General features: G+C 41.0%; 1 non-coding gene across 1 annotated transcript; it reads left to right on the forward strand.

The window, feature by feature from the left end:
• Positions 1 to 24276: 24276 nt before the first annotated feature.
• On the forward strand, positions 24277 to 24383 carry LOC136502337 (small nucleolar RNA R71). Its single transcript, XR_010770499.1, has one exon. It is a non-coding gene; the product is annotated as a small nucleolar RNA R71 (small nucleolar RNA).
• Positions 24384 to 25686: the final 1303 nt, after the last annotated feature.

A 25686-nucleotide genomic window follows, 5' to 3' on the forward strand; every position in this document is an offset into this window, starting at 1 on the left:
TCTTTTTTTGGGTCTTCTTTGCCGCCGGGACCTTAGACGTCTTTATAGTACGTCGCTGTGGAGGGGGTATGGGCGGTGTTGGAGACCGGCGTGGAGGCGATGAGGCCTGGTGTTGGAGTTCGGCGTGGAGGCGTTGGAGATCGTTGTGGAGGCGGTGGGACCGATGTAGGAGTTGGAGATCGTTGTGGAGGTGATGGGACCGGTGTAGGAGTTAGAGATCGCCGTGGGGATGAAGTTGTCTCACCCCCCGCGACGCTGTGATGAGATGGGGAATGAATGATTGGGCTAGGCTAGGGGGAGACCCTGCTACAAAAACAAGTTGTGGGTCAATTATTTTTGAAGCCAATATAAAATTAATGGAGAAATAATATTTCATTCACTTTCATTCATACCTAGGGTGAGGTAGGGGAAGCGGATGGCGCCCCAGGAATGATGATGAAGCATTTGCACCATTGAATAAATGTCTTCTCTGCTTCTCCTAGTGTCTTCTCCCCATCATCGCCTTCAATGGCAAGAGGAACATTGCTATAACCTTTGAGCACTCTATCGACCGAGACGCTAGCATATCCAGGTTGAATAACTGACCCATGGATTCTTGGTGTCTTCGTTCGGTCTATTGGAGATACAACCCCGACAGCCACCATGATTGATGCATTATTACCATCTAGAATGTGCAGCTCACATGTTGTTAGAGGCTCGGTAATGTCATCAACAGGGAAGCGCAACCCTAGCATCACCTTGAATAACTAGCAGCTCCGTGGAAGCACAACTGCTTTTTATCTGACCAACGAGGCTAATGGTGACTCCCAGCGTTGATTGCGATTGCATTTGACTCGTTGCTAGCTGCACTTGCCTCTTGATCTCCTCCTGTATTCTTGCCTCAAGAGATTTTTCTTGTTCACGTGATTCAAGCAATGCTTGTCGTGACTCATTAACAAATTGCTCCAATACATGGATTCGGTCTGCCTCCTCATCCTTCTTTCTCTGGCGGCTTCTGTAGGTATCCCTGTCTGCTGGGAATGCTTATAGCCACGGAACCGCCCCATAGCCTCCTGTTCGACCACCATGTTTGGGATTCTCTAGGGCATATGTCAATTCATCATTTTCTCTGTTGGGCTTGAAAACACCACTATCATCTTCTTCCCTAGCACGAGCTAGTCTCTGTGTTGCTCTCTCAATTTTTTGGCCGAAAATTAGCTTGCCAGTGTCTGGGTCTAGGCTTCCCCCATGAGCGTAGAACCAATTCTTCGCGCGTTGAGGCCAGTTCTTCTCTATTGTTTCAGGTATGATTCCCTTGGCAGTAATCTCTGCTTCTAGGTTCTGCCACTTGGGAATAGCACTCTTATAACCACCGAATCCCATGCGATGATGGTATTGCTTCTGTCGGGCATTCTGCTGATTCCTCATCACACGTTCCTCACTCTCTTGAAATGTCTTGTATTGTACGAAGTCATCCCAATGGGACTCCAACTTGACAAACGCCTTAGCATTGAAATTTGGCATTTTATTCTTCAAGATAAACTTTTTATACAATGTCTTCTTCCAACTCTGGAACAATGTTGCCATCTTCTTCATTGTCCAATCCCTCACTAGCTCCTTCAAAGCATCATCTGCTTGTAATGTGAAATGCTGAGTGATATCTCTCCAAGCTAGGTTCTTGTCACGATCAGATACAAAACTAACATTAGGAGCGGATATCTTCTGCTTCCATTCACGAGCACTAACTAGGGATCCTATCCCTTACAATGAACCCACATTGATTGACATATGTCTGAGCATGTGGTCCCAATGGTTTGCCGATGTCGGTGTCGAATTCTGATATTATGAAACGGCCCTCTAATGGCTTTTTTGGCCCTCGGACTTTCCTACTCTTGCCGGTGGTTGATGTAGATCTAGAGACCAGCTACATGAGTAGAAACACAACGATTAACAACAAATATACGTATGCATGCATCTATAAGAGATGATAGATAATCGAATATACCTCGCCAGTATTTTCTTGCGCGACAATTTGTTAATCTTCAACCACCGGCATATTCAGGATATCCTCATAATCAGCAAAGTACTGACTCATGTCATCTACATCCACATTGGTGCCGGCGTTGATAATATTCGCCATTATGTCATCATTCAAGTTATCATCCGGAGCAGCCATTTGTATCTTCAAGATAACACATAGATAGAATTACTATGGCACATAACATAAGTACATGTGATAACACATATAGAATTACTAAATCCAATTAAATATAATAACACATAATATTTCATAAGGATAAACAATAATAAGGTATAGCCTTTGGAATCGAATAAAAAACACTTTCGATCCAAAAAACATGGAAATAAGTACATGTATATATACACATAGAATGATACAATTTTCTCTCTCTCTCAACACATAGAATAAGTGTATATGTATATATCTCTAGATATGCATGTGATAACACATAGAATATCTCTCTAGATACAATTTTCTCTCTCTCTCTCAACACATGGAAATAATTAAGTACATGTATATATACACATAGAAATAATTAAGTACATATATATGTATACATATAGAATCTCTAGATAGAATTAATTACTAAATCTAATTAAACCTAACATATATACATAGATAGAATTACTAAATCAAAATTAAATCTAACACATATAGAGAGAGAGAGATAGAATAATAATTACTAAATATATAAAAAACTATAATAAAAACTATCTAAAAAAACTATCTAAATAAAGTACTAATTAAATTTTAATACATTTAAATCTAATTAACATATATCAAAAACTATCTAAAAAACTAAGAATAAACTACTAATTAAATTTTAATACATTTTAATCTAACATATATATCAAACACTACCTAAAAAAACTATCTAAAAAATATGGCCGAGCGCTATATAGCTAGCAACAGGCTATGGATGGCCATGGCGGCTGGGCGTGCTGGCCGGCCACGGGGCCAAGCAGAGCCACACGAGGACGACGTATGGCGAAGACTCGACGGCCGCCGGGCGGGGCTCGACGACGACGGCGGCGCGGGCGCGGCAGAGACGACGAGATCGAGGTCGGGCGGGGGTAGACGACGACGGCGGCGTGGGCGCGGCAGAGACGACGAGATCGACGTTGTAGATTGAAAAGTAGAAGATGAATAGAGGAACCATTCGATATATATAGGCTGGGACCCTTTAGTCCCGGCTTGTAATATCAACCGGGACTAAAGATCCTTTAGTCCCGGCTGGTAAGCCGAGTAGTCCCGGTTCGGCTTACCAGCCGGGACTAAAGGATCTTTAGTCCCGGTTGGTGTTACCAGCCAGGACTAAAGGTATTTTTGGGCGGGCAAGTCCGCCCACCCTTTAGTCCCAGTTCCTGGCCTAGGCCGGGACTGAAGGCCTGAAATTTTTGCAGCCCGCCAAAGTGTTGTTTTTTCATTAAGGATTGTAGATCTTGATGAGCTACTCAAATGAGACACTAAATAACCTCAGATGAAAAATCTCCAAATACCAAGTTTGATCATCTTAGCAAGATCTACAATTGTTACATAGCTCATTTTCCCATTTGAGAAAGTTTTATCAAACACTGGTCACAAATTCTTGAATCTCATATAGACTTTCTAAAACTATGTCACACACTTGTGAAATTTGAACTACATTTTGTTCAAACTTTCTCAAATGAAAAATGACCTATATAAGGATTGTAGATCTTGATGAGCTGAACAAACTTGGTATTCAAAACTTTTCAATTTGAGACAATCTAGGGTTCCGAAAACTAGTTTGTAGGCATCGAAATTTAAAAATCACAAATTTGAACCGTCCAAACTATCTCAAATGGAAAGTTGACCAAAACAACAATTGTAGATCTTGATGATTTTAACAAACTTGGTATTCAAAACTTTTCAATTTGAAGTCATTTAGAGTTCATAATACTAGAGTCAAAGTGTTGTTTTTTCATTTGACCAAATTTGACTTGGTCAAACTTGCTCAAATGAGACACTAAATGACCTCAGATGAAAAATCTCTGAATACCAAGTTTGATCATCTCAGCAAGATCTACAATTGTTACATAGCTCATTTTCTCATTTGAAAAAGTTTTATCAAACACTAGTCATACATTCTTGAATCTTATATAGACTTTTTAAAACTATGTCATAACAGTGCATCGTTGTATCATGCGGGCACAACAGTGAATTTTTTCTTCACGTATGACCCTTGGTTATGATCTTGTCATAACCATGGAGTGTCTTCATCATTTAACATGATGCTTGGATCTTTCTTCACTATGAAGGGTGGAATTCGGACATTTCTTTCATAATTTTCTGACATGTCTGACTTGTCTTCAATTCTCACTATATTTATTTTCCCAGAAAGAACTATGTGGTGCTTTGGCTCATTGATCATTGAGTTGATGTCTTTGTTTTTTCCTCTCTTTGATTTTGTAGACATGTCTTTCACATAGAACATCTGACTCACATCGGCAGCAAGGACGAATGGTTCATCTTTGTACCCAATATTGTTGAGGTCCACTGTTGTCATTCCATACTCTTTGTCGACTATTACCCCTCCTCCAGTCAGCTTCACCCATTGGCACCGGAACAAAGGGACTTTAAAATTAGGTGTATAGTCTAGTTCCCATATATCTTCTATGCGGCCATAATATGTTTGTATATTCCCATTTGGATCTGTGCCATCAATGCGAACACCACTATTTTAATTGGTGCTCCTTTTATCTTAGGCAACTGTGTAAAATGTATTCCCATTTATCTCATATCCTTGGTATGTGAGGATATGCCATGATGGTTGCCTAGCCAACAAATACAGTTGCTCATCAATATTGTCATCGCCTTGACATTTTTTTCGCAACCAACCACTGAAACTTTCCATGTGATGACGCCTAATCCAAGCTTCAGTCTTCCTTGGAAACTTGGATCGTAAGAACTCCTTATGTATCTCGATGTATAGATGCACCAATGATTAGTTCTGAAGAACTGTGTAGTGTGCTTTATTGAAATAGTCGTCTTCCATGCCAATATATGTTTTCTTCCCTAAAGTTCCTTTACCACTGAGTCTCCACTCGTGTCATGATTCGAGAACGCCAATCAGGGCAAGGTCAGGAATAAAGTCAACACAGAACTCAATGACCTTCTCTGTTCCATAGCCCTGGGTGATGCTTCCTTCAGGCTTAGAATGGACTTTCACATATTTCTTCAAGACTCTCATGAACCTCTCGAAGGGGAACATGTTATGTAAGAACATAGGTCCAAGAATACTAATCTCCTTCACCAAATGAACTAGGAGGTGTGTCATGATATTAAAGAAGGATGGAGGGAACACCAACTCAAAGCTAACAAGATATTAAACCACATTATTCTATAGAGTAGCTAGTTCCACTGGATTGATTGCCTTCTGAGAAATTGCATTGAGGAATGCACATAGCTTCACAGTGGCTAGACATACATGTGGAGGTAGAATTCCTCTTAAAGTAACTGGAAACAATTGCGTCATAAGCACGTGGCAGTCGTGGGACTTTAAGTTTAGGAATTTCTTCTCTGGCACATTTATTATACCCTTTATATTGGAGGAGAATCCCAATGGGACCTTGATGCTGCTTAGACATTTGAACATGCTGTCCCTCTCTTCTTTGCTAAGCGTGTAGCTAGCAGGACTTAAGTAATGACGTCCATCATCTATCTTCTCTGGATGAAGGTTGTCTCGTTCTTTCATGCCTTGCAAGTCCAGGCGTGCTTCAAGTGAATCCTTTGGCTTCTCGTACACACCCATGAATCCTAACAGGTTCACATAAAGATTATTTGTCAGGTGCATCACGTCGATTGCGTTATGGACCTCTAGGACTTGCCAATAGGGTAGCTCCCAAAAGATGGACTTCTTCTTCCACATGAATGCATGTCCCTTAGCATCTTTGGGAACAGATTCGCTATCTTGTCCCTTTCCAAATACTACTTTCACATCCTTGACCATTGCGAGTACATCTTCCCCGGTTCGGTTATGAGGCTTCTTCCGTTGGTCTGGCTTACCTTTAAAATGCTTACCTTTCTTTCTTACTTGGTGATTTAAAGGAAGGAATCGACGATGGCCAAGGTACATGACCTTTCGACATCTTTTCAAATATATACTGTCAAGGTCATCAAAACAATGTGTGCATGCATTATATCCTTTGTTTGTCTAACCTGAAAGATTACTTAAAGCAGGCCAATCATTGATTGTTACGAACAACATTGCTCGTAGGTCAAAGTGTTCTTATTTGTACTCATCCCAGACACGTACACCTGGTTTGTTCCATAAAACTAGAAGTTCTTCAACTAATGGCTTCAGATAGACATCGATGTCGTTGCCAGGTTGCCTCGAACCTTGGATGAGGATCAGCATCATAATGAACTTCCGCTTCATGCATAACCATGGAAGAAGGTTGTAGATACATAGAGTAACTGGCCAAGTGCTATGACTAGTGCTCTACTCCCCAAAAGGATTCATACCATCTGTACTTAAGGCGAACCTTAAGTTTCTAGCCTCATTTGCAAACTCTGGAAATTCCCTATCTATCGCTCTCCACTGGGACCCATCAGTTGAGTGTCTCAGCATATTGTCTACCTTACGGTCTTCTTTATGCCACCGCAACAACTTTGCATGGTCTTTATTTCTGAACAAACATTTTAAGCATGGTATTATAGGAGCATACCACATAACCTTAACAGGGATTTTCTTTCTAGGACGTTGTTCACCCTCGACGTCACCAGGATCATCGCGCCTGATCTTATACCGCGCTGCTTTACATACTAGGCATTCATCCAAATTCTCGTATTCATTGCCATGGTAGAGGATGCAGTCATTAGGACATGCATGTATCTTCTGGATTTTTAATCCCAAAGAGCAGACAACCTTTTTTGCTTCGTACGTAGTGGTGGGCAATTCATTTGGCTTCGGAAGCATCTTCTTTATGAGGTTCAATAAATTCCTAAATGCCTTGTCAGATACACCATTATTTGCCTTCCACTGTAGCAATTCTAGTGTTGTACCCAACTTTTTTTGCCCCTCTTTGGCCATCAGGTATAGCAACTTCCTATGATCCTCAAGCATGCGCTCGAACTTAACTTTCTCTTTTTCACTTTCGCATTCTTGTTGTGCATCACGAATGGCATCGCCAAGAGCATCACCGAGATCATCTTCTGCCGCTACCTCTTCTTCATCTCTCCCAATTGTAGTATCATCAAAGGCACCATACTGAGCAATAATGTCATCAATGTCTAAATCTTCTCCTTCACCTTCTTCCATCATGACCCCGCTTTCTCCATGCTTAGTCCAACATATATAGTTTGACATGAAACCTGACTTAAGCAAATGTGAATGAAGACTCATTGAGCTTGAATATTCCTTTAAATTCTTACATATGGCACATGGACAGCACATGAAACCATCCCGCTTATTTGCCTCGGCCACACCTAAGAAATAGTGCACGCCCTCAATAAAGTCTTGGGAGCGGCGATCAGCATTATATATCCAATGGCGTGACATAATCTGCATTACACGACAAATTATGAAAACCTTGAATATAATTAAGTATTTTATTACACAACATAGATGACACACACACGGTTGATTAATTAACTAAGCCTGGCTACAACGTAAGCAATCCCAACTATCACTAAACAAACTAAAACTATAATACACTTCAGTAACATAATTATTTCGTGATCGTACGCAACTAAAACAAACAAATCATTCTTCTGTTGAATATCAATAAGCTTCTCCTGCTAGCTCACTGCCTCATCATCAGCAGCCGCTACCTCAAGCGCACCCAAATTCTACACGTATGTAGCATAATCTTCCTCCTAGTACCAACCATCGCATCCATTGCCCTCCCACTAAAATTAAAGCCAAAAAATATTTAGTCAAAATATTCAAGAAAAGCAGGTCAATTAGCCATAATAATCAAATGCATAAGAAACTCACATCGCGATCCGGGCACTTGTAGAAAACACGACCCTTGTTGGGTCCCTGTCTCTTGACTCGGTACTCCATCACAATCTTCTGCTTACACTTGCCGTAGATAATGAGAGGGAGTTCTGGCCTTAGTCGTTTCGCAACCAAACGAGAGGCCAAGGATCTGGTACCAGTTGTCATCTACTTTCTATACTTATTTTTGCAAACTAGTGTAAATTTCACATTTTCTAAAATAATATATTTAAACAAAACTAAAATTATTTATTTATCTAACTAAACCATGAAATATGTACTATGTATAATAGTAAAATACCAAACTATCAAGTGATTTTACTATTATAAATCATCATGTGATTTTGAGCTAAAAATGACATAGAAATCACATAGCTCAAAAACATGTTTCAATAAATAACCATCCGTACTAGTTGACCTTGCTTACGTGATCATCTCGGCGAGCATTTCTCCACCGGACGGCACCGTACTTGGCCAAGGAAGAGCTCTGATTCTATGAGAAAGGGAACATGGTCTTCCACGACCGTTGCCGCTCTCCCTCGTAGAATCAAAGCTCCTCCTTGACGTCCGTTACCGCTCGGCAGAGAATATGCTCACCGAGATGAACACGGTCCGCAAGTTCAACTAGTACGGATTTTCTATAATTTTCTAACTATTTTCTAAGTTTTTCATTTCATGAAAATTTTAATTCTAAAAAATAAAAGGCATGATTTCTAAGTATTTCATTTCATGGAAAAAATAATTCTAAGTGACCTGCTCGATATCGGCGAGCTCGCGGGCGCTTAGGTTGCCAAGGATAGTAACGTTTGTAGATGACATTTGTAGGTCTGAAGTTATCAAATATCCATCAAATTATAGATCAAAAACATGTTTCAATAAATAACCATCCGTACTAGTTGACCTTGCTTACGTGATCATCTCGGCGAGCATTTCTCCACCGGACGGCACCGTACTTGGCCAAGGAAGAGCTCCGATTCTACGAGAAAGGGAACACGGTCTTCCACGACCGTTGCTGCTCTCCCTCATAGAATCAAAGCTCCTCCTTGATGTCCATTACCGCTCGGCAAAGAACATGCTCGCCGAGCTGAACATGGTCCGCAAGTTCAACTAGTATGGATTTTCTATAATTTTCTAACTATTTTCTAAGTTTTTCATTTCATGGAAAAATTAATTCTAAGATCACGTAAGCCGCCGGGGATGAGGATGGCGCGTGCTCCAGCGAGGACGAGCGAGGCATGATTTTGATGAACTAATTTAACTTTTGTTTATCCAAACATATATACAAATCATCATGTGATTTTGAGCTAAAAATGACATATAAAATCATAATAAAGTCCAACATATAAAGTTACACATGCATCTACATCGCAAAATGAGATAAGCTACTGATAAAACATAAGAGGATTAAGTTTGTTACCTCCAAAATTGAAGAGCAACACCAATAGAGGGGGAGAGAGCAAGAACAACAGCAAGCTAAAGAACAAAGGCAGTGAGTTTGAATGGAATGGCTTGGGCTCAGGGAGGAAGAAATGAGCCGGTGTACAGGTCGGCATAATTAGTCCCGGTTAGGTGGCCAAACCGGGACTAAAGATTAATATTTATTCCCAGGGTGTCACCCAAACTGAGACTAAAAGCTTTAGTCCCGGCTGGTATTACCAACTGGGACTAAAGGTAAACCTTTAGTCCCGGTTGGTAATACCAGCCAGGACTAAAGATCCCTACCCCACGGATGACCGTTGGGCAGAGACCTTTAGTCCCGGTTGGTATTACGAACCGGGACTAAAGGGTCCTTTAGTCCTGGGGGCAAAAAATACCGAGGCTAATACCAAATTGGGACATCGTTCTAAAGTTTGTTCTCTAGTAATGTAAGGATGGATTCAGATCGGATCCGCATGGAATCGAATACGGATAAAATGTGATCGGACACGTTCGATGGCATGTGACCGGACGCTAGCAGCGTCCGATTAGTTAATCGTAGCTCTAACGGTCGGGATGACTAGATGTGTCTGGTTAGGACGTGATCAGCGTCCGGTCAGTAGCAGAAAAGCAGGATTTCATCTCCAACGGCTACTTTCTCAGTGGGGGCTTATAAATACAACCCCCAACTGGGGAAATGAGTGTGTGGAGCTGAGGAAACATACCAAGGGTGTTGATACACCATTTTAGTGATCTCCACTTGTATAGTGCTTAGTGATTTATTAGGTGATTAATGTAGGTGCTTTGTGAAGTGCTTAGGTTGATTAGACCACCGCTTATGTGCTTGCTCTAGGTTTAGGCCTAGTGTTTATTAAGGTTTGCATATCTCTTACCACTCGGTGTTTGCACACACCATTGTTGTACATTGGAGGGGCTTGTAGTCTTGCGAGATCACACCAACCGCATTTGTGGTGTGGCCGCCACCATGTACCGGAGGGAACAAGGCCTGTGGCATTTCGGCTGGAAGCTTGATAGTGAAGATGGCGGGGAGCATCCGGGAGAGGATTGTCGGAAGGCACGTCGGAGACCCACTTGTGTGTGGGGAAGGGCCGATGCTATCCACAGAGTTACCCGACCGGGAGCTTGGCCCTTGCGAGGGATTCCTTGCGAGGGGCTCCAACAAGGACTAGGGGGAAGCTTACGCGCTTCTCGATATCTCTGTAAAAATACCAAAGTCGTCGATGGGAGTTTGCATATCTCTACCACAAAAGAAATATGCAAGCATTATCACCATCCTTCACAACATGGAGAACTTGAGCACCATGACCCCAACCATAGTCATTGGCAAGATAGTGACATTTGAAATGTCATGCAATATGGGTCAAGAAGAAGTCTCTTAATCAAGCAAAGGTAAAGCTCTCGCATGTAGTGAGAAAAAGAAGATGAAGGGCAAGCACATTGAGACAAGCTCAAGCTCAAGCTCCTCAATTGAAGATGAAGAAGAAGAAGATGATGATGATGATAATGATGAAGATTCAAGTGAAGATGATGAATCTTCCTCCTCCACCTCTGATCTTGATGAAGAATCAATCAAACTAATCAACAAGGTAGAGAAGATGATCCAAAAGCTCAATGTCAAGGGTGTGCCCATCCAAATCCAAGACCTTATTTTCACCAATCAAAGAAATGAGCAAAGAAAGAGAGGATGCTATGGATGCGGTGAGTTGGGGCACTTTGTGAAAGTTTATCCAAACAAGCCCACACCCAAGACAAAGAAGAAGGCATGCAAGAACCAAGCCCTCACATTAATAAGGTCATAGGATGATTCTTCAAGTGAAGAAGAACACCATCACAAGAGGCGAGGGCGCAAGCACTCATCATCAAGCTCTTCTCGTGTGTGCCTTATGGCACAAGGTAACAAAAGCTCATCCTCTAGTGAGAGTGATAGTGATGATGAAATGCCTTCTTATGATGAAATTGTGCAACAAAATCTTAATTATGCTAAAGTTTGCACTAGTCAACAAAAGAAGCTTGGAAAAATAAAAGAAAAGCTAGATAGTTCACAAGAAGCATACAAAACTTTGCTTGAACGATATGAGAACTTTGCTAATCTCAATGTTGAACTATCTACTAAAATTGAGCAACTTGAGGCTAGTGCAACAACAAATGCATGCACAATCAATGATGAGCAACTTGTAAAGAAAAATGAAAAATTAAAAGAAAAGTTGGCTAGCTCACAAGATGCTTATAAAAGTTTGCTTGCTAAAATGGAAACCATGTGCAAACATTGTGATGAGCTAACTAATAAAGTTGCTAATCTTGAAGATGTTAGTGCAACCCTCACCAAGGCATCTAAAAAGAAAAGTTCCATCTTTAACATGTCTAAAAAGGATGCCTCAACTTCTTGTAATGATTTATGTTTAGACTCATCTTTGTGCAACCAAGTTTGTGTTGAGAAAGTTGTTATAGATATATGCACACAAGAGGTTGCAAAGGAGAATGAGCAACTCAAGCAAGAAGTAGCTCGCCTCAACAAGGACTTGACTCAAGTAAAAGGTAAGGCGAAGCAAGCCCAACTTCATCAATATAACACCATCAAGGGAGTGAAAAAGCTTGATGAAGGACAAACCTTGGTTTGCTACGTATGCCACAAGGAAGGTCACAAGTCCTATGAGTGCAAGGTGAAGAATGGGGGAGGAGCAAAGAAGAAAGAGAAGAAGCAAACAAGCAAGCTCTCCAACACCTACACCAACAAGGTAGACAAGAAGGCCTCCACACCATACCTGTTGAAGAAGAAGAAAAATGACAAGGTGGTGGCCATCAAGGTGAACAAGCAAGCCAACAATGGGATCAAATGCTTTTGGGTGCCACAAGGAAGGTCACAAGTCCTATGAGTGCAAGGTGAAGAATGGGGGAGGAGCAAAGAAGAAAGAGAAGAAGCAAATAAGCAAGCTCTCCAACACCTACACCAACAAGGTAGACAAGAAGGCCTCCACACCATACCTGTTGAAGAAGAAGAAAAATGACAAGGTGGTGGCCATCAAGGTGAACAAGCAAGCCAACAATGGGATCAAACACTTTTGGGTGCCAAAGGAAATCATTTCTAACATGAAGAGCACCAAGAAGGTTTGGATCCCGAAAGGGAAGTGAGAAGTCCAATGGACTTTGGGGAATTTGGAGACTTGGCAAAGTATGGGTGCATTTCATGGGGTGCATCATGATGGTCAAAATCATTGCCAAGTAAGTTAGTGAATACTATGGACCCAAATTCCCCTTCCCATGTTAGGTAACTAGATTCAATTTCCTTCAAGTAGTATCAATTTGCATTTTCTACAAGTGGTATTTCTTATAAATTGGTATCTTTAAGCATCTAGTTACTTTTCATGCCTATGTTTGCATTTGCATGCTTATATCTTTTGTCATGCATACCTTAGGTATATCTCATGGTAGGCTTGCTCGGTTTCATTCTTATTCCTTGGAGCAATCCTACATGGTTTAAAACTATTTAGAAGCATGGCACATAGCTTGTCTTACGATTGTTCATCTAATATGTGCCAAAGTCCAAATTGTAGATAATCTCTCCTGAATATCGCCTTCAAAATGGACTCTCACATTCATGTGATGTCATCTTTCATGTGGTATTTTTTATTCTAAAATCAATGTGCATCCTACAAGTATTCCATACCTGTGTGCACAAATTTAGGGAGAGGTTACTCTACAAATTGTATGCCTTGAGACTTAACATCTTTTCAAGCTTATCATGTGTGTAGTAGTCTCATTGCAAGGAAAATAGAGTCCCCGGAGTTAAGCATCATGCTTCAAATATCCACTACCTATTGCAAGTGGTAGAATTCAAATTGATTTCCACATGTGGTATTTCTAAACCGATATCATCATGTTGATTTCATTTTGATATTTACATGCATTATATAGATTAAATTCCCTTAAGCAATAATTTGTCAACTATGCATATGCTTTGCCTTCTACTATATGTATGCATATATTTAGGGGGAGCTTAGTCTATATAATGTGAGAGTCAAATTTTGTGACCTATTTCACTCTACATACAAAGGATCACAAAGTTTGATCCTCCCTTGTGCTACTAATGTCTTCCTTTTTGGTGTTTGATTCCAAAGGAGGAGAATTTAAAGGACCAAAAGCAAGCATTAATTTGTGGGACCAAAGCTAGATAATTTACAAGTGGTAATAGTCTATAAGTGGTGTCTACAAGTGGTAATAGTCTGAGAAAGGGAGGATAGTGGATTATGGATTAGCCTATGTAATGTGGAGAATTTGTAGGAAACAAGGCTTAAATCCATAATGCCACATGGGGACATTTGTAAGGGCAAGATAAGTTTTTAATGTGGTATTCTTTAGTTTTACAAGTAGTATCTTTTAGCATCATATAATCTTGCCCCTTGCATTGCATCCGAGCAAGTAGGTAGTTTTTAAATTTCAAATTTCTTTTATTTGTTTGCTTTGGTCGTGTTGTCATCAATCACCAAAAAGGGAGATATTATAAGGAAAATGGACCCTAGGCCCATTTACTTTGGATTTTGATGTTTGATGACCAACACAACCAAGTTGGACTAATGAATTTGCAAGTGATTGTTTTGTAGTTCAATAGGGTGCAAGACGTGACTTGGACGAAGGCGACGTGATGATCCGATGATCAACACCTTAAGCAAGACCTTAGGAGTACAAGAGAAGACCCAAGACATCAAGCAAAGTCTAAGCACGAAGATAGGAACCAAGATGCACTGCAAGATCATGAAGAAACGAGTGCACAGAGGTGACCGGATGCTGGACCGGACGTTGGAGGAAAGTCACCGGACGCTCTGATCGGTGACCCAACTACAGCAGGCGTCAATAGCAGTGATCGGACGCTGAACAAGCAAAACAACCGGATGCACTGATGGCACTATTCATTAGTCCAGTAACACATTCAGCATTGACCGGACGCTAGGTGGCAAACCGACTAGACGTAGGACAGCAGCGTCCGATCGAGTACAAAGAGGTTCTAGAGCGGCGAAAAATGCGACTGGATGCGTCCGATGGCATGTGACCGGACGCTGGCAGTGTCCGATCAGTTAATCACAGCTCTAATGATTGGGACGACCGGACGTGTCCGGTTAGGACGTGGTCAGCGTCCAGTCAGTAGCAGAAAAGCGGGATTTCATCCCCAACGGTTACTTTCTCAGTGGAGCTTATAATATAACCCCCAACCGACCAAATGAGTGTGTGGAGCTGAGGAAACATACCAAGGGTGTGGATACACCATTTTAGTGATCTCTGCTTAGCATAGTGCTTAGTGATTTATTAGGTGATTAGCGTAGGTGCTTTGCAAAGTGCTTAGGTTGATTAGACCACCGCTTATGCACTTGCTCTAGGTTTAGGCCTAGTGTTTAGTGAGGTTTGCATACCTCTTACCACTTGGTGCTTGAGCGCACCATTGTTGTACATCGGAGGGGCTTGTAGTCTTGTGAGATCACACCAACCGCGTTTGTGGTGTGGGCGCCACCGTTCACCGGAGGGATTAAGGCCCATGGTGTTTCGACCGAAAGCTTGATAGTAAAGACGGCGGGGAGTATCCGGGAGAGGCTTGCTGGAAGGCACGTCGGAGACCCACTTATGCATGGAGAAGGCCTAAGGCTATCCATGGAGTTACCTAACCGGGAGCTTGGCCCTTGCGAGGGGCTCCAATGAGGACTAGGGGGAAGCTTGCGCGCTTCTCGATACCTCGATAAAAATACCAGAGTCGTCGATGGGAGTTTGCATATCTCTACCTTGCTCTTTAGCTACTGCATTTACATTGATTGTATTACTCCTTTTGTGGTAGAGATAGCAACACACTAGCAAAACCATAATTGCACATTTAGATAGTTTATCTTTTGCATAGGTTTTGCTAAGGTTAGAAAAAGAGGCCATAATTTAAGAAGTAGATTTTTAAGTTGCCTAATTCACCCCCCTCTTAGGCGTCATGGTCCACTTCAATAGTTATCACCTTAATGCAATGCTACTGAGAACACTTATGAGGATGCATTCATCATATCATATCATATTATACATGTCATTATATATGCATCCATGGTATCTTATTCCATGCTCATACATATAGGATCGTCCAAAGGGATAAATCTGTTGGAGTTCAAAGAAGAGCCGGAGGAACAATAGGAGGCACCTCAGGCCGTAGCTCTAGAAGGAGAGGAGAAAACTCTTGAAGACCTACCTAAGTGCCTAGATCATAGGCCAACTTTCTTTATCAAAGGCAAGCCTCGGAGCATTTTAAGCCTCCCATGTTTTACAAAATATCACTTGAGTCCTTTATGTTGATGCATTAGGTTATAAGAGTTGAATTAGAAACACTTGATGCATAGAACTACCTTGTCTAGATATATATACCTTTAACCCTGTGTAGGTCTAGGATCGAATATATGCTTAGCCATGCTTAGACTAGTAGAAGTCAGGTGATTTCCTATCACCTACTAAGATGTAGGTGGATACTAGAGCATGGTTAGGCTATATTTGCTATCATGGAAAAGAACCATGGAATAATGTAACTACAGGTCAGGCAGAGTCTATATGTAGGTTGACTCATGTGAATCTGTCTGTGTCGATTAAGGACCTGTACCATTGTTGGCACTTCTATCGAGATTGAACGCATGCCTCTCACTTAGCTGGCTAGATAACTTGTTCTGACCATGAAGCCAAGTAGCTCAACTTAGGCCAAGCCCCATTCTGTAAGAGTGCACACTCTGGAGGCCAAACGTGAGTCCAAGGGTAGGCCGGGCCTGAACGTCCTGGCAGCTGGTTGTCCCTGATTGTGCGGCGCTGATCGAACCCGTGAAATGTGGACCTGAGTTGTACCAAAGATGACCTAAGGTGATAGTTGATCTGGTCTGCCTTTGTTTGTGTTAGGAATAAATTTCTAGCAGGTTGAAATCGATTCGAATCGCCGTCTCTCCCGGATAGTGAGAAACTTGACTCACACCAACATCGTAGTAACTGTATTATGAGATGATGGTTATGATGAACATGGAATTGTTACACTGGCTATGGTTACTATTGATAGGTTACTAAATGATATACCATATGTTTGGCATAGGTTAGTTGCTAATCTAGAGGTGAATAGCTATAATTAACTTGATGACTGGATTATAAATGTACAACTAAATTAATCACTTTTTATGCAAAATGTTATCAAGCTAGCTCCACTTACAAAGCCTTGCATAATCCTTGGAGTCACTTTAGTTTTGGTTTATGACGGGTGAGTCTAGCTGAGTACCTTCTTATACTTAGGGTATATTTCCCATTGTTGTAGATAATACGATGTATCATGGCTACTGTAAGAACTGCTTTTGTCCCACCGTGGACGAGGAGTAGGGCCCTGAGCAAGGCATCTCTTATTAATCCCTCTCTTATGCTTTTGTGGGATTGTGATCATGAGCTGGCATAGTATTTGAACAACAATGAAGATGATGGTTTCAAACTTTAATTATTTCCGCTACTATTTTACCTAAACTTGGTTTGTAATAACTTTTAATCGTACTCTGATGTATGGAACTATATTTGTGAACTTTATGTAATGTGTGACATGTATGTTGAATCATGTACGATCGTGGTACTCGATGGACTACATGGTTTATATGGGCTCAAGTATGACAGTGCGACCGCTTGTGGGCTGCTATTATACTTGTTCTCTTATAAATTGAATGGTTCTACTACAAGCGGTCCTGGTAAGGGAAGCTAGGGTCGGTGAAGGTGCTCTGCTAGGGTCTTCAGTTGGGCTTTTGACCCAGCCGGTGCCATTAGCACCGGAAGTGGTGATCAAGCTCTCCGCTTGCAATATTTATTTTGATGGAACCTAATAAACATGTTTTTGTTCGCTCCCAGTGTAGGAGTAGAACGTTTTTTGGTGGCATCTAAATGAAAGGCATGTTTTTGTGCCTATTCCCGATGTAGGAGTAGTGCATATTGGTGGTGTGTGCATGATCTTGATTTTAAAAAGCATGACAACTTTCTGAACATGGGTCAACAAAGTTTGACAAAGCTCAACACAAAAGCAAGTAGCATGTTTGTTTTCAGCATGTATCATGATATTTGGCCTTGGTAGGACATCTTACCATTGAGGTGTATGTGAACCTATGAATTTTGACATTTTATCAAAATAAAAATTCTCCAAGTACTTTGAATAGAAAAGGTTGGATTTCCATGTCAATGGCATATCTCACTTCACATCAACTTAGTCAATATGTTTTTCCTATATGATATTTTTCCACAAGCATCAAGGATATGTAAGGAACACAAATTATACAGTCCAATCTCAAAAAGTTATATTCATATTCACTTTTAACTTTAAGTGTGAAATTTAGTTCTTTTTGAATTTGTAGGTTTAAACAAGTGCTCAACAGGGAGTAAGTATATGAACAAGTGAGAGAGGATCAAACCGAGTTCCAGAATTGCGTGCAGGCTCCTGCACCAGTTCATGATGTGTCTTGACATATTTGTGTACAACGAGGGTTGGCACACCCCCACACTTCTCTAAAATTGTACCTAGCTTTTTTATTTCATAGACAAAAAATGGTGAAAACAAAGGGGACTCTTCTGGTGAGGGGCACCAGAGAGTCAAAATTTATTCAACTACAGGATTAAACTAAAAGACATGGAACAAGATTAGATTTTATTTTTTAAAAAATCTATTCCAATGGAAAAGGTTGCATTTTTATTGTGAAGATAAGATGAGCTCAAATGTATGATAGCTATGAACTCAATTACATCGAGCTCCTCGATCATGTTGATTTGCGGCTTAAGATAAACTTTCAAGCGTTGGCCATCTATATCTCTTATAAAGATAAACCCCACTAGCAATTTATCTTGCCATACAAAGTGTCCACATCAGCATCCACTAGAGCATCCCACTAGCACATTCAACTATATCATCATGCAAAGTGTCCACATCAGCATCCACTAACACATCCAACTAACACATGCCATTATGTCTTCATTCAAGCTATTTACATTAGCAAACCACATCATTTACTAACATATACTTAGTTGTCCACATTAGAATGCTAAAAATCATCCACTAACATGTATTATGATATTTATTCAATCATATTAGTAAATATAAGTAGTATAATTTCACCAGTAATTCCTGTAGCAACGCGCGGGCATTCTTCTAGTTTACCTTAAATGTGTTACCTATATCATCTTGGATGGTGATGGCTCCATGAGTTAAAGTGCCGATGACCTCGAAAGGTCCATCCCACTTGCTTTGTAGTTTACCATTACCAAAGAGTTTTACTCTTGAATTGAACAGTAGAACCTTGTCGCCAGGTTTGAACTCTTTGTGCTTGGTTCTCCTATCATGCCATCTCTTTGTTCTTTCTTTGTAGATTTTGGAGTTATGATACAATTTTTTCTCTCTACTCTTGAAGCTTAGTTAGTTGTATTTGACTATTCTTGCCAGCTAGGTGGAGGTCCATGTTCCATTTCTTGGTTGCCCAATGGGCTCTGAATTATTATTCAGCAGGCAAATGACTTGTTTTTCCATATACAAGTTGATAGGGTGACATGTCTATGGGTGTTTTGTATGCAGTTCGGTAGGCCCAAAGTACATTAGCGAGTTTGTCCTTCCATCCCTTACCCATTTCATACAAAGTCTTTTGTAGAATATTCTTGATTTGTTTGTTAGATGTTTTTGCCTGACCACATGTTCATACTAATATGGGGATGGTATGGTGTTGCTATGTTGTGACGAACTCCATGTTCCTCTAGGTACTCCCGAAAGGCCTTATCTATGAAGTGGGATCCTCCATTGCTTATGACCAGATGGGGTGTACCAAAGTGAGGAAAAATGATTTTATGGAACATTCTCTTGGCATGTTTTGAATTGACAGCTCAACATGGTATTGCTTCTACCCATTTGGACACATAGTCCACAGCCACCAAGATGTACTCATAGTTCTTGGACTTAGGGAATGGTCCCATGAAATCAATCCCCACACATCAAAGAGTTCAACTTGGAGATTGTTCATGAGAGGCATTGCATCTCGTGAATTGATGTTCCCATGTTTCTGACATTAGTGGCATCTCCTGACAAAGTCCTTTGTATCTTGATACATTGTTGGCCAGTAAAAGCCACTTTGCCAAATCTTGGCATGTGTCCAAAATGCTCCATAATGTCCTCCATATGGTGAGGCATGACATCTTTCCATAATCTTGGTAGCCTCAACCATAGGGACACAACTTCTCAATAATCCATCAGCGCAAACTCGGTATAGGTATGGCTCGTCCCATAGGTGAGAACGACTTTTATGGATCAACTTTCTTTTATTCTCACCAGGTGGGACATAGCTTGCCACTATAAAGTTCACGATGTTTGCATACCATAGGATCGAAGTTTGTTATCTTAAGCAAGGTGTCATCCCTTAGGTAGTCATTGATAGGCAGCTCATGTGTTTCCTTGAACTAAAGCCTAGACAAGTGATTGGCTACCAAATTTTTTACTCCTTTTTTATCTTGAATTTCAATGTCAAACTCTTAGAGTAGAAGGATCCACCGAATTAGCCGAGGCTTAGCATCTTTCTTAGTGAGGAGGTACTTGAGAGCAGCAGATCCATGTAAACAATTACCTTTGCCCCCACTAAGTAAGATCTAAACTGGTCTATAGCAAAGACAACAGCCAACAACTCTTTTTCAGTTGTAGCATTGTTGAGCTGTGGTCCGGCCAAGGTTTTGGTAGCATAGGATATGGCATAGTGCTTCTTATCCTTGGTTTGGCCTAAAACGGCTCCAACTGCAAAGCCACTAGCATCACACATGATCTTAAAAAGTTGTGAAAATTTATTTTTGAAAACTTACCAAAATTGCTCATTTATGTTTAAATTGAAAAGTGTATTTGAAATCCTATTCAAGTTTGATTTGGTTTACATTTAAATTGGTTCTGAAAATAAAATAGAAAAGGAAAATTTCCTCCCATTCGGATTCGGCTCGAAGGCTTGGCTTGCTCCGCTCCCTTACGGTCGGCCTAGCTCGCGCTCCAGCCAGCTGCCCTAGGCCTGCTTCTCCCCCTTTTGCCGCAGGCTGTCTTTCTCCTCCACCGCGCGGCCCACTTCTTCGCGCCAGCCGTTTTTGCTATAGCCCAACAAGAAGGCCGGCCCAGGCCGAAGCTGAGCACGCGCCCGATTCCCCACCTTAATTCACTAACAACCTAGGTCCACCCATCAGCTCCGCCTCCTACCTTGGCTCATCGTCGACCCAGACTCCGACGCTGCCAATGAAGGCCGTGTCCGTGCCGTTTTCGACTCCTCCTTCACCTTGCACCCTATGCTGCCCTGGCCCTATATAAGCTGAGCCGCGCCGCCTCCCTACTCTACCCTCCAGCACTGCCACCACCTTTGTCGAGCTGCCTATGCCCTAAGCCACGCCGCCACGAGCTTCAAGCTGCCTAACTGCGCCTGAGGTCACCACCGTGCCGTCACAGCTTCCTCCGAGCTCTCCATCGAGATCGCCTCGAGCTTATCTTGCTCCTCGTAGTCCCCTCGTGCCCTGTGGTGATCGGGAACGTCAAAGCCGATGCCACCAGGGAGGTCTAGCCATGGCGCCATCGTCTGGATGCAGCCACCGATGACCTCATCTTCCCCATCCAATCATAGTCGTCCGATTCGCGATCAACATCCTAGATTAGAAGGTACTGGTTCGCAGGCACAATTGCTAAAGAACCCCTCCCTTTTTTAATTATAGAACCCGCGGTCCATAGCGTCTTTCTGGATTCTGTTTTTTTCTTTGGAAAGCATAGTATCTTCGGATTAGATTTAAAATATGTTTTCATCTATTTACAATTTTGCCACTAATCTTGTTTTAGCTATAAAATCTCTGTTTTAACTCTGATTTGATCCGTTCAACTTGCGTTAGGTTCGCAATTTCATAATCTACATGTTCATACTACTGTTAAGTATGTTTTCAACTTTTAAAATTTGAGGTTAGATTTAATCTATTATTTTAATAAAGGAAAGTCTTGTTTATTTCATATCTTATGTGTTTTAGCTCCGTTTTGACCCATTCAAGTTGCGTTAGATTCATAGCAACAAGATCTATGTGTTAGTAATAGTGGTTACCATGTCACTATTTCTAGAATTTCATGGTTTAAATTTTAATTTGAATAATAATTATGCAACTAGGTTTTATAAATAAAATATGATTTGTTTTACTTTGGTATTATAATTCAAACCTAAATTTGACTTAATTTATAATATCTATAAAATATATTATATATGTTTTTATAGAATTAAAACACATGAAGCTAATAGTTTTATATTTTCTTTTATGAGTAGATCTCTCGATAGTTGTATCTTTTCAACTGTAGCTCCGATTAGCGTGCTTTTCGCGTCTGTGTGTTTGTAGCGAGATGTAGATTCGTTTTACAAACTTTTCATCTTGATTTTATGTTTGGTGTATTGTTATAATTTAGATCTATTGTTTGCTTCATGTATGATTGCATGGATGTTTGTGTGGTGCTTTATGATCATGTCCAGTCGGTGAGCTTTACGTGTTGATCAAGAAGGAGATCTTTGAAGTTTTGGATTTGAAGAAGGATCTAAGTTTAAGGCAAGTATAGCATGGGATCTTCCTTGTTGTCCTATACACCTTTAATCATTTAATTCATATTGTATGTGTCTACCATGACCGCCACTAAGGATATCCTAGTCTTTTGTACTTGTACCTTGATACCTTTGGGTTATTGCATTGGGTAGTATGATGCTAGTGCTCAACTAAAGCCATGATCTTGTAACTTGACTAATGGTATATACAATAATCACTAAAAGATGTTTTTAGTAACATGGAATCAGGGGGCTAGAGCATTGGGCTATTTTATGGTGTTTAGATTCCTCTCCCAAAGGACTTATCTGTAAGTGATCATACAGGACTTACAGTACAACTATGAGAGCTACATGGCTCTAGCTTTAGCTCAGTATGAGGACCTTTTCTAGCTTGTTAGAGGTTACCTTTATTGGCGTAAGAATGGCTTGCCAAATCAGGTATAGGACAGCCTCTGTCCCCTTGTGTATAGGCTGCATGTCATTATGCCATCAGGAAGGGAGGGTTCCTACATCTATTTGCCGAGTAAATCTAATGGCCCTAACTTGTTAGATGAACCTTTAAAAGGTTTCATAGTGAACCCTACCGATCTTCCTTGGAAGTGGGTCAAGAGATTAGCTACCTCGGGCAAAAGGGTAAATCACGACTTACAGTGAAAGTGTACAACCTCTGTAGAGTGTAAAACTGGTATATCAGTCGTGCTCACGGTCAAGAGTGGCCTTAGAACATTTATGGAATAGATGATCATTAATGGTTAATGATGATGAACACTGATAATACTGATGATAAAGAAGCTCACTAATGATTATTATTTATGCTATTCATTATTCATTTTACCTGATCATGTGTTTATATGGGCTTGTGAATAAACTTGTTGCCACCCAATTGCTAAAATTGTGACAATTAAAAGCTAATCACAGTTAAACTAATGTAAGCCTTTTGAGCCTCATAAACTCCATGTTATATTTGTTGAGTACGACATGTACTTACGTTTGCTTTATTTTTCAATTATTTGGATAAAAATCCCGAATGGGTACCAGATTGCTAGAGTTTGGAGAAATTAAGGCTTGTGATCAACTAGTTAGTTGTTCCTATGGAAGTGGAGTCTTTACCTGAAGATCAGGAGTTATCTTTCCACTGTCTATTGTCTAAGGTTATATCCTTTATACAAAGTTCATTATATATTGAGCATTGTCTTTCGATATTACCCTTATTTGTAGCCATATGTGAGATTTGACTTCCTGGGCTCACATATGGTGTGTATCTGGTTTTGTTCTTAAAACTAGGTGCTACAAAGTGGTATAAGTGCAATGCTGACTATAGGACGCAAATTAGCATGCTCTCATCTCTGCTTAGTTCTTGCTTTCTCTCCAACCTTGTTATTTGCTAAAAGTTATGCTCACTTCGGCCTCTATTTTGTTATGAAAACCTTGCCTCTACTCTGAATCCTCTCTCTTCATCTAAATAGATGGATCACAAAGAGGAGAACTAAGCTACATTGTCCTTGACTGCATTCAACAAGGAGAAGCTTGTAGCTATGCAACAACAACTACTTGAAGGAATGACTCAATATGAGAGTTGTCCATAGTGCTTGCCACAAGGTCAAACCAACGTACCAAAGGGACCTGTGAAGAGACAAGTGGCAGAAGCTTGGAAGAAAATTAAGTCCAATGAAGGTGTTGAAGCTCAATTGATTTTTAACAGCAGAAGTTAAACCTTTGATTTGAGAATTTATATTTTCAAGAATTTTATCATTTGACATTAATTTCTTTGTAATATTTTCATTAATTTTTGCTTTGCCTAATACCAAGTCTTTGAAAGAAGGTTGATTCGAATTATAATTGAATTGTAGTTTAAATTACCATGCAGGCGGGACTGGTTGTTCCACGTGTTATTACCTGGTTGGCGAAACCCGTTGTTGATGAAGGCAGCTTCTTCGTGAGTTTTAGGGCAATCATTCCCCGAATGGCCAATGTTGCCATAGACCTCACACGTCATGTCTGAGTCCATGGCCTGGACGGTGCCCATCATGGCATCTTTATCTTGGGCCCATTCCTCAAGTCTTTTCATCAACAAATTTATTTTTGTGAAAAGCATATCCGTCTCCTTCATGGTATGCATTCATTTTAGTGTTTTCCTTTCCTCCCCCAGCTTTGATTCGACACCATTTTATTGATTAGAACAGTGGCTCCATCAATGGTAAGAAAAAGGAAAGTGCCTCTAGCAGCAGCGTCGATGTGGCCCTCTAGACATGGGTATTAATCCATCATAAAAATTTTGGAGCACTAACCAGTTTTCAATCCCATGGTGCGGGCATGCTTGGATGTAGTCCTGCAGCCTCTCCCATGCCTCGGGAATGGTTTCCATGGAGCTTTGCTAGAAGTTTGAAATTTGTCCCCTCAGGGCATTGGTTTTGCCCATGAGGAAGAACTTGGCGAGGAACATCGTAGAACATTTGTCCCACATCTTGATAGCTTCCTTGTCCTTGTAGGACCACTGCTTCGCCTTCCCCAAGAGGGAGAAGGGAAACAAGAGGAGCCTAATGCTCTTAGTTGCGATGTCCTTGATGACGATAGTGTCACACAGCTTGAGGAAGTGTTGGAGATACGCGTTTGTGTCCTCGCTAGGCAAACCATGGAATTGGTTTGCCTGCACCATTGTGATGAGGCTGGTATGAAGCTCGAAGTTCCCATCCCTAATGTTAATAGTGGGCCCAACGGGCACATTGGCAATAGTGGGGGTGGAGTAGTCATAGAGGGGCTTGGCCATGATTGGAGTAGCGGATGGTATGGGCTGACTGGTTCGACTGTGGGAGGAGTAGCAGAAGAAGCAGCAGCATGAGACCATTTCTTCCTTAGGAGCGCTTCTGGATTTTGAGTGTAGCTGTTCGACAGATTGAAATCGGTCATACACTATCGAGTTTTCATCCACAATAGGAGAAAACAAGTAAAGTTAGTCTACATAAATAATGGCTACCTTACATGCTTATTATCATGAACATGTCCTACTAGATTTTTTAATCAATTATGCCTTCCCCGGCAATAGCGCTAGAAATGTTTGTTGGTGTTTCTTAGCGTCACCACTAGGAGTGGGTTTAGAATCCATCCCCGGCAATGGCGCTAGAAATACTGATTAGCAAATCTAAGCATCGTTACTAGGTTTGTATCCCCTGCAATGGTGTCAGAAGTGCCTTGTTGGTATTACTTAGCAACATCACTAATGATCAGCAATGTCACTAAGTAATAGCCTTGATAGTTCCTTAACAATTTTAGATATTTATCCACAAGTGCATAGGAGCTATCATTGTAGCATTTCACCTAGAAGTATTTAGGGTATCGTTATTTAGGCTATTCTTGGCATGAGGACCGACTCCTGCCATCTTAGCATGGAGCCATGCCACCGCCTATCAAAGTGGTGGCTAAGGCACACCTGGTAGGGGGTCACCCTCCCCTAGGGGTCACTCTCCCCTTGATGATGCCGCCTCACCACCGCTTTCAGGCAGGTGGGCTATGGGTTGGACATGGATCATTCCTCCATGGTGCTTTGCCCTGGTTGAGTTGAGTTGATGGGCGTCTCCCTTGTTCCTTAGTGCGAATTAGCATCGGAAAGCGCCTTTTAGTGAATTACTTCATGTATTTGTGTTGTGACCTACAAAATAATATTCTCCAAATACATGTGGAACTTGGTTAATAGTAAAAGCATATGTGTT

This window comes from Miscanthus floridulus, chromosome 13, assembly GCF_019320115.1.
Source record: "Miscanthus floridulus cultivar M001 chromosome 13, ASM1932011v1, whole genome shotgun sequence".
In the NCBI taxonomy this organism is placed as follows: domain Eukaryota; kingdom Viridiplantae; phylum Streptophyta; class Magnoliopsida; order Poales; family Poaceae; genus Miscanthus; species Miscanthus floridulus.